General features: G+C 41.1%; 1 non-coding gene across 1 annotated transcript; it reads left to right on the top strand.

Moving 5' to 3' along the window:
* The first annotated feature begins 5,229 nt into the window (after positions 1-5,229).
* Positions 5,230-5,301, top strand: TRNAP-UGG (transfer RNA proline (anticodon UGG)). Its single transcript has one exon. It is a non-coding gene; the product is annotated as a tRNA-Pro (tRNA).
* Positions 5,302-9,678: the final 4,377 nt, after the last annotated feature.

The raw sequence follows: 9,678 nt of genomic DNA, 5'->3' as shown, positions 1-9,678 counted from the left end.
CTCAGTCAGAGGGGTGTCTCCCAAGCTGAGTGAAATAGTTTAGCGACAGTCCCAGTAATATGTTAGTCAAGGTTTTAACTCTAAGTTATGCCTAAGGTGTGTGTGTGTGTGTGTGTGTGTGTGTGTGTGTGTGTGTTTTATGGTGAACATTACCTTTACATAAGTTTCTGTGAAATGTGAGACACCCATCACATCACTAGCACCACCACCACCCCGTCATCTCCTCTGCGCCACCCCCTTCCTGTCTGACCTACAATTAGATATTCAATTCACCTACACTTTTTTCATGCCTTATCGCGTACGAGCGGTGGAGCGTGAAAAGGGTGCGTCTGGGGTTGGAGGGTGTGTTTAGTACTCCATGACGACGCACCACTACACACCTTATAACGGGGGAAGGGGGGGAGGAGGAGGTGCGTATCCAGTACCCCTTGACCCCCCCCACACACACACGAGACCACAAAAACAGAGACTGCCTAGAAACTTGAGCACTGCGTAACTCTTAAAGGAATGGAAACCTCTCTTACACGGAATAAAAGTGCTTCTCCGTTATATAAGAAAGATGGTGAAGAAGTTTTACGTTCTGAAAGGTTATTATAGACTCCTCTTAACCTTTGATGGGCGGGAATCCTCTCCTAACTCTAACAAAATAGTCTGGCGATAGTAATAATAAAAACTTAAGATTTCTCAGTTGTGGCTTGGGATATCATTTTTCCTCTCTCTCTCTCTCTCTCTCTCTCTCTCTCTCTCTCTCTCTCTCTCTCTCTCTCTCTCTCTCTCTCTCTCATTAACTTGCTGAGATAGTAGGGGTGTTAATGGCAGAATGAGAGAAGAGGGTGGTGATGATGGTGGTATTAAGAAAGATGGTGATGGCGATGGAAGAAGGAAGGGGATTTTGATGATGGTATCAATCATGGTAGTGGTGAAATGAAGATGCTTATGGTATTGGTGGTGGGATGAAGAAGGTTGTGGTGCTGGTGGTTGTGTTAGTATTGTAACTTAGAGTAGAAGGGTACGCGAATATTTTAGTAATACATTATCGCCTTGTGCATGTGTCTGGAATAAATAACCTAGCTCAGGGTTCCTACGCTTTTATCGGAGCACTGAAGGATCACTTAATAGATAGATTATAATTTTCAGTTGAGGTTGAAAGAGTGGCGGTATAACATTTAGTATGTATGTAAGGGAGTAGGTTAATTTGTGTATTGTACTGGTGTTGGCAGTGCATAATACATAACCAACCACCACCACCAGTGACCACGTTAGGTGAATCACTGCCTCCTCGGAACATTCTCCTGCCTCTCCCTCCCCCTTAGTATTATGTGTGTACTGTTGGCTTCTGTACATAAAACATAGCAGAAGTAGTGCGGTAGTTTATTTACAGCAATACATGCACCAACCACCATCGCCACCACCACCAGTGACCCTATATGGTAAGTCGCTGCCTCCTTTCCCCTCCCCTAATCTCCCCTTCCCCTCTTTTCCCCACGAAACACCTGACCGTCATGGCATGATATGGCGGATATTGTCAAGTTAATGATGACAAATTTCACTTTGTTCTCCGCGACCTAACAGGACAATACAAGTCTTTCTTCACTAACCAGTACGCTATACCGTGAGTCACTGTATCAGTAACCACCGTATCATCCATTATTTACATTAACTCTAGATGTCATTGCTCTCATTCATTGACAACTCTGCACCTGGTTACAAAAACCGTGTTCATAGTTAGCAAGTAACGCAGCATGAGTTGCATACGTTAGATCTGAAATATTCCATTTTTTTTAATCATTCCTTACCAGTTGATTTTTGTTTTACCTCTCTTGTAAGCCCGTCCATACATCCATTGAACATGGTACACTCTTTCTAAAAACGATCTTTACACGGATGCTTGATGGTTTCACATTGAGCGCTGTTAACACGTTTAACGCGTTTTTCTGTAAGTAAATATTTCTGAAATGAACTGTTTACTTCCATGTAGCATAAAGTTCTTCATGTCGTACTGATAACATTACTTACCATATGCAAGTATGAATAGTTAAATGTTTTTATACGTTTAGTCCACTGTTTCAAAATGTACAAACGAAGGCTGGGATAGTTTTTTGGTCGAATGTACATGCTAGTATCGCTATAACATTGATATTTACCTCCCCCCCCACACACACACACAGATATCAGTTTGCCTTGGATATGTTTCACTACCTTCGTCAAAGCTCCTCAGTCACAAAATACTCAGTAGTATTCTGGACCACAACAGCTTGAAAGTATATCCAAGTTCAGAGAGAATATTTCGGTATTCTAAGGTAACACTGAAATCGGGAAGGCAGAGGCATGGCATTGTATGGTGCTATACCGAAAGGCTAGCACTAATAGAGCATCAAGAAATTTATGATACAGGATATCGATAGGCAGATTGCGATAATAATTCTTACTAAGCCATCTTACCGTAATGGAATGGGTGGATTACGTCATGCATTATTTTATAATATCCTAAGGCGGAGGTGAAGGAAGGCTTGATAATGTATTCGAAAGTTAGGTTAAGTTAGTTTGGTTATTCTAGTTCAAGATTAGTTTAGTTGGTTAGATACGTGATGTGTAGGAAGGAATGGGTTAATTGGGGTTGAGAATTCGCATAACGGCGGCTAGCTAGGTTTCCTTTAGTTTAGCCACGTTAAGACAGGTTACATAAAGTTTTGTTAGATTTGTCTGCATAGATTTAGGTATATTAGTTTGATAAGCTTATGTTGCAGCGAGACAGATGAAGGCTGGAAAGGTATCTTTAGTTTGGTGGGTAGATTGGCTTACGTTAATTAGGTTAATATAAAGTCTAATTACATTAATGCAGGTTAGGGACTGTATTCCATATTAGGTTATGTTTAGTTGGGTTATGATATGTAAAGGGGAGGGAGAACAAGGGTACGAAGTTACCTGGAAGTGGGTGAAGGGCTAACAAAGAGGCAGTGGTTGAGATGAGAGGAGAAGGGAGGCAGGGGAAGGAGAGGGAGAGGAGGGAGGCTGGGGAGAGAGAAACAGAAGGAAGGGGAGGAGGGAGACAAAGGGCATGGAAGTTGGAGGAGAGGGGAGGCAGGAGAAGGGAGAGAAAGGAGGGAGGTTGGGGAGAGAGAGACAAAAGGGAGGGGAGGGGGGAGACATAGGGCAGTCGACATCCATTAGCCCTTTTGTTTGGCGGTGCATTGGAAACTACACAGACAATAAGCGACCGATTATAACCTGTGTCTCTCAATGGACAACTAATGCTTAATGGATTCTTTTTGTTCCTGCAGTACTGGGATGGCGTTAAGAGAACAAAATGAGAGCGAGAGATAAGAGTACGAAAAGGAATGGCGAATAAATGATGGAAGAAAAACTGAGAGAAATCATTTATAAGACACATAGGAATGCGAGGAACAGGAGGAAAGAGACTTGATTGGGACGTGGCTTAGGAGTGTAACTGTGTCTGCTTGATTTCAGATTTGCCAAGGAACGGTGATTTTGGTTAGATTTGATGGCTGATGATTTTATTTTAATCAGGAAATATTGGTTTCGGAGACAGTGAAAGTAGAAATGCTTCAAGAATATCAAGAACAAGGTGGGTGACAAGAACGTTGAGTGTGTGAGGGAGGGTAGTGTTTGTGAGGATAGGTTGTTAATGAGTAGTGACAGAGAAGTCAGGGGGTCCTTTTCTCGAGACTATCCCTCAAAAGCAATAACGGAGGGAGAAAAATCGGACTGCAGTTACATGATTATATAATTAACAAATAGCAAACTGTACTTTGACCTAATATGTTCTAAAGAAGAATCCTTATCGGCAAAGAGCATTAACCCCTTCAGTTCGAGGACGTCTTATTGTAGCTACAGACGATTATGATTTTTGGGAGACACTTAGCACAATAGCGTATATTGAAGATTATTTATCCCCTTGGGGCTGAGATACGAATAAATGTGTGTGTGTGTGTCTGTGTGTGGATGACTAAATTGGAAGTGTGTCGTCCTGTCTCGGCTACCTCCCTTTCTTTGGGGGAAGCAGCCTGGGTATACAGATAGAAGATTTATTCCCATCATTTCGAATGATCTCCAAGGCTAATTGAATCGTCTAGCGGTAGCAGTAATAAATATAATCAACGCAGTGGATGGGTCAGAGAAGCCTACTGCGTATATAAGAAATAATTAGAGAAGTCAGTCAGAGCACCATTTAGAGGTAAGGGACTTTATTTTCTGTTGTGTAACGTTTCGTCCTGCTTCTGGCCTCTTCAAACACACAGGGCGAAACCTTACACAGCAGAAAATAAAGGGCCTTACTTCTGTATGGTACTTTGATTAACCACTTTGTCAGGCATACTAGCCACAGTATCAGTTTGAAGAGTCACTGTGCTGTGGAAGATACAACACACACACACACACACACACACACACACACACACACACACACACACACACACACACACACACACACACACACACACACACACACACACACACACACACACACACACACTCTAAGCCGTCCTTCCTCACATACTCTTCAGTTTTATCCTTCCGTCTGTCTCTCGATCTTTGTTTTTACATTATTATGCTTTCCATTTTGTATCTGAATCGTCCCCTCTTTCGTAACATTCTCATTTATTCCCCCTTTTCTTTTTGTTCTTTCTCACATTAACTCAGGCTTTTTCTCATTCATTTATCCACCATGTTATGTCAGTACACTTTCTCTGTTGACTTTCCACCTGGTGCTTGGTCTTTCCTCATTCTCCACTCACCTCACGTTGATAACATTTCCTTCTCCGTGCTGTGCATATATGACTGGCTGTGGATAAAATGCTCCTCCTTTAGCAGCGGTACATTATTTGGCCTCTGACGCCGCCTTTAGTGCTTAACACACCTGTGTATAATTTTATGTAAAGAAAATGCTCCTCCTCTTTGTACGATAGCTTAACTAATTCTGTCCGTGGAGTAACGCCGAACGAGCGATAATCGATAAACCGAGAAAATGGAGTTTAGACACTGGATTTTTTTTTTTCTCCTCCGGAGTCCTAACGGTGCATCGTCATGAAATATGAGGAACTCCATGGAGGAACTCGGAAGGTGCCGTGTGTTTGAAATTCATTATTATGTCCTCCGTTATCCCGATTTCAATTTAGTTGGGTTTGGTGTTACTCCGTCGGGCCCTTTAATTACCGGTAGTCTCTCAGCCCGACCTGTGACCAGTGCTATGTTAACGCCTGTGCTGTGTACGGCCTGTTGGTCTAGGGGTATGATTCCTGCTTTGGGTGCAGGAGGTCCCGGGTTCAAATCCCGGACAGGCCCGGAGTTTTTGTTCAGTGTTCTGCATTTCAAGGCCAACGTGTTTACTGATCAGAGTGAGACGATTGCTTAGTTATGAGAACCTTCTGTAATCGTGTATTCTCTTTCATTTCCAGATTCATGTATCAATGATTACATAGTGCATAATTTTTCCTCTTCTGCCTCTGCTGTAAAAACTTCCATGTTTGTTTCTAAATTACATGATTTGTTTCTACCGCTTTCCCTGCCCCCTGCCCTCATTTTTTTCGCCTGATGATATGGTGGGGAAGAGCCTTTCTCTTTTCAGTCCTTTTCTTACACATGTTGGTTAGATTTTAGTACCCTCCTTATGAGTCAGTGGATCTCCTCTTGTTTGTTCTTCCTCTGTACGCCTGTATATTTCCCAAAGATAACTCGTCAGTTGTAAAAATATAATAATCTGCCGTTACTGAGAGGGTCACGCATAAGCTAAATGGCTTTTGTGGTCACGCCATGAATTTGAAATCGAGAAGACGTCATTATACTGAAGGAAATTTGTGATTTTTCAAGCTCCCTTACCTCGACATGTCTCCTCTTAGACAAATACATTCGTCTGGAGGTTGTAAAAAAAAAAAAAGAAACCCTATCATACGGTATAGTAGAAGAATAAAGGAGATTATTTTTTCTAGTTCATTAACTACTGGAGCCCTCTACCTGGAAGAATAAACTCGTCTGACATTTGCAAGAAAAAATAATGTTGGGATAATAAAAATTAATGTATAAAAAATGGTATTGAAGAGATCTGTCTCATCTACGAAAGCTGGAACCGTTCAGATTCTTCTCCCTTATACTCGTATATTTCACCCAGAAGAAACTTGGTGGCTGTAATATATTGGCCGTTTTCCTTAGGTTGTCCTTATTTTATTTTTTTATCCAGTCTTCTGATTGATTTGACTGTTCGTGTTGCTGTGATTTTAGTTAGTTGTACCTTTTAATCCCTACTAATTATTCTCCATTATTTTGGTAGCTGTTTCCACGTTATTTTTAGTATTTACGTCCTTACATCTACAGCAGTGCTTCATCTTTTGAAAGTTATTTTTTTGAATTTGGTATTGGGGCTACTGCACTGTTGTTTGTTATTATTAGGTGTGGGGGCACAGGTAAGAGCGGCTGTGTCCGTCTGTTTCACTTTAACGATTTTTGGATGCAAGGTGTTTTACTTCCGTAAACTTAAGCGACATCAGCAGAGCCACCTCACTCCACTCCACTCCAAGGACACTACCGAGGGACTGTGAAGCTCTCGCATGTAATATTTTTGTACAAGCTCTCATTATTTTAGCTCTGTTCTCCCCATTTTTGTTAGATAATTCCACTTTTCTAATTAATATCCCTCCATTTTTGTCAGCCCTTTCCCCATGATGACAGTAATTTTTGCAGTCTGTCGTTTGTTCCTCTTTGGCCTTTGTTTTTTTTATGACCATTTATAGGGTAGCGTATACGTATATATGAGCTTGACATAAGAGTACGGTATAAGAAAGGGTTGTTAATATCCCATATATTTAGGTTGGCGTATGTTTTAGGTTTGTGTGTGTAAAATTCTATGTGTTAGTGTGGTCTGTATGTTGTTCGGAAGTATTGTGTTGATAAATTTCTGATATTTTGTCCTATTTTTAACGTAAGACTAACTTGCTTGGTTGGGAATTAAGAGTACCTGCGGCTCTGCACTATAGTGGCCACGAGGGACAAGAGTTGCAGGTGAAGGTGGGTACAGGGGTGGGAGCTGAACAGGTAATGTGTGTGTCAACAGTGTCTTGAATTTGAGAGCACTGCAGCCACGACCCTCTGTTGGCTGTATCAATATTGACGACTTCTTCACCCTCTCCATCTTTCCCTTCTGTCTCTACCTCCAGTATCTCCTTTTTATGAGTAGCTTGTTTCCCTTTATCTCTCCTCTCTCTTCTCTTTCAGCTTCACATTATCTTATTCTCTTCTCTCTCTTATCTCGTCCTTCTTCGGTTTCCCACTGCAGGTCTCCTTTTCTCCCTTCCTTTCTCTCGAGCATACACTATTATTTTCCTCTCACACTCATCTTTAATCTTTGCGTCTACTTAACACATCTACTCCATTATTAATTCATCAGTAAATCCACAGGTAAGGAAGGCACTTCTTTCTCCCTCTACTTCTGTCAGCTTCTCCTCCTCCTCCTGTTACTGCATCAGCCAGCACACACCTCGCCACGCCATGCCCACGGCCCCCTCAGTTACTCAAATAAATTGGCAAGAAAGGCATAATTTTATTCATAGACATTTACATCCAGACATTCATAGCATATTACGGGAGATGTTATCGTGGTGGCGGCTGTTGATGAGAGGGAAAGGATAGATTGCTTGAAACCATATCGGGAGTACAAAGGAGTTCAAAGGAAAGCAAACAGTAACACACCTGATAGTCCTTTTGAGGCTGTTTGTAACAGTAGACTATAATTCTATGTGTTTAAGAATCGTATAGTAATTGTATGGAGTGATTGACTTGCTGAGAGTATTCTCTTCTTTTTAATGTTGCTGAGTCTGGGTGTAGACTAGTCAGTCCGCATGCTAGAGCCCAGCAACTTTTCTTCATATCACACACCTTCCCATACCACCGCTTAGGCGCAGATACCCGTAATCCATACAGTACACACGATAAAAAAGAGTTTCGGTGCATATTTGGCCCGAAACAGTATGAGGCCACGGACGATGGACTCTAGAAATGTTTGATGATTTTCCCCCTTGTCAAACATGCCTACATAAGTATGTCATAGATAGGTTCTTATGACAATTTATGGTTGATATTGTTACTGGATGCGTAATTGGATGATAATTAATTAATTATCCAAGTACTACACAAGCTATATTGATCATTTCAGATATCATCGTACCCCTCCTGCGCGATACTTTTTTTTACCGTGTGCACCTGCTAGGGTTGTCAAATTCAGGAATGGTGTGATAATTTTTGCGGGGATGTTTTTATGATTTGTCGGTGGGGCTTGTGGAAGGTCAGTAAAGACTATTTTAAAGGAACTCAAATCTGCAGAATGTTCCCTGCCACAGCCTGGGATGTGCAGGTGGTCACTCATGAACCTGGGACAGTGTCCGTGTGAAGTGGAGATCTAACCACAACATCCGACGTTCATGCATCACAGTTACATTGTTGTTTCAGGTAATATTTGACACATCTGTTAAATCATGTCAGTGTCACCAAAAATTATGTGTTTATATCAAGGTTGCCAAATGTACCAAATACAAGACCTCTGCTGCACACTGATGCCGTCCCAGGTTCATATTTGACCAACTGTACCTCGCGTCCTATCAGACGGTACCCCACTGTTCTTTCCTTTCCATTACCACTTGTGTTGAAGTATTTTGCTGACTTGGAAACTATGTAAGAGTTGGAGTTGTTAAGTCCTTGTTTGGTGGTGACGTGGAGAAAGAATATAGTATACCGGTATATATTATTCTTTCAGTGATGGTTGCTGGACGTTCTGAACCTGTGGAAGATTAAGAACCAAAAACTGTATTTTATATTTTATAGAATTTAATGTGATGTAAACCAGAGAGAACATTACCATGGTTTTAACTATATATATTTTATAGAATTTAATGTGATTTATACTAAAGACGACATTACCAAGGTTCCGATTGATGTAAGGTAAAGGCTTTCACGAGAATTAGGATTTTAGAAGATGACGTTATTTTACTGGGTATGAATGACAGAATTGTTAGACTTAGAAGAGAATACAAAACACTGCAAGAACTTAGTTTCTCTTACAAACTCTTACAAGATATGAAAATAAAGTTATAGTTTCATGTTGATTTCGCGGAATGAGGGATCGTTACTTAACAGTGACAGACTCTTAACCCCTTCCATCAGATGACATTTTCCATTTCACAAAGATCACCACAAGAACGGTATTGTTAGAATTGGAAAAGAAAAAAAAAAACTAAAGATGTGATTCATAAAAATTGTGTATAATTCCGACATTTCGAGAAGTATCTCCAGAGCTGAATAAATTAATAAACAATAAATAAATAAAATACGCAACAACAAAAAAAACACGAAATCAAGAGGCTAAGGTTTGCTATCGAGGTAAGGTAATGGTCAGGTGTCATCAAGGGTCTAGTGAGATGGTCTAATCCATAGCATTTTTAGTAACCAGCGTACATCCTTGCCTACCATCTCCCCTCCCCCCACCACCAACTCCACACAACACTCACTCTCTCTCTCTCTCTCTCTCTCTCTCTCTCTCTCTCTCACTCACACACACACACACACACACACACACACACACACACAATCTGTGAGGTGCTCTGTCTTCCATCAGTGAATGAGGAAGCTATCTGTGTGAAAGTAAATGCAGAAATGAAGGTATCAGGGTTCAGTAAC

The sequence above is a fragment of the Coenobita brevimanus genome, chromosome 93 (assembly GCF_032717465.1).
Source record: "Coenobita brevimanus isolate Jiangsu-jjx chromosome 93, ASM3271746v2, whole genome shotgun sequence".
Lineage (NCBI taxonomy): Eukaryota > Metazoa > Arthropoda > Malacostraca > Decapoda > Coenobitidae > Coenobita > Coenobita brevimanus.
The sequence above is the reverse complement of the archived record's forward strand: the minus strand, read 5'-3'. Positions and strand labels throughout refer to the sequence as shown.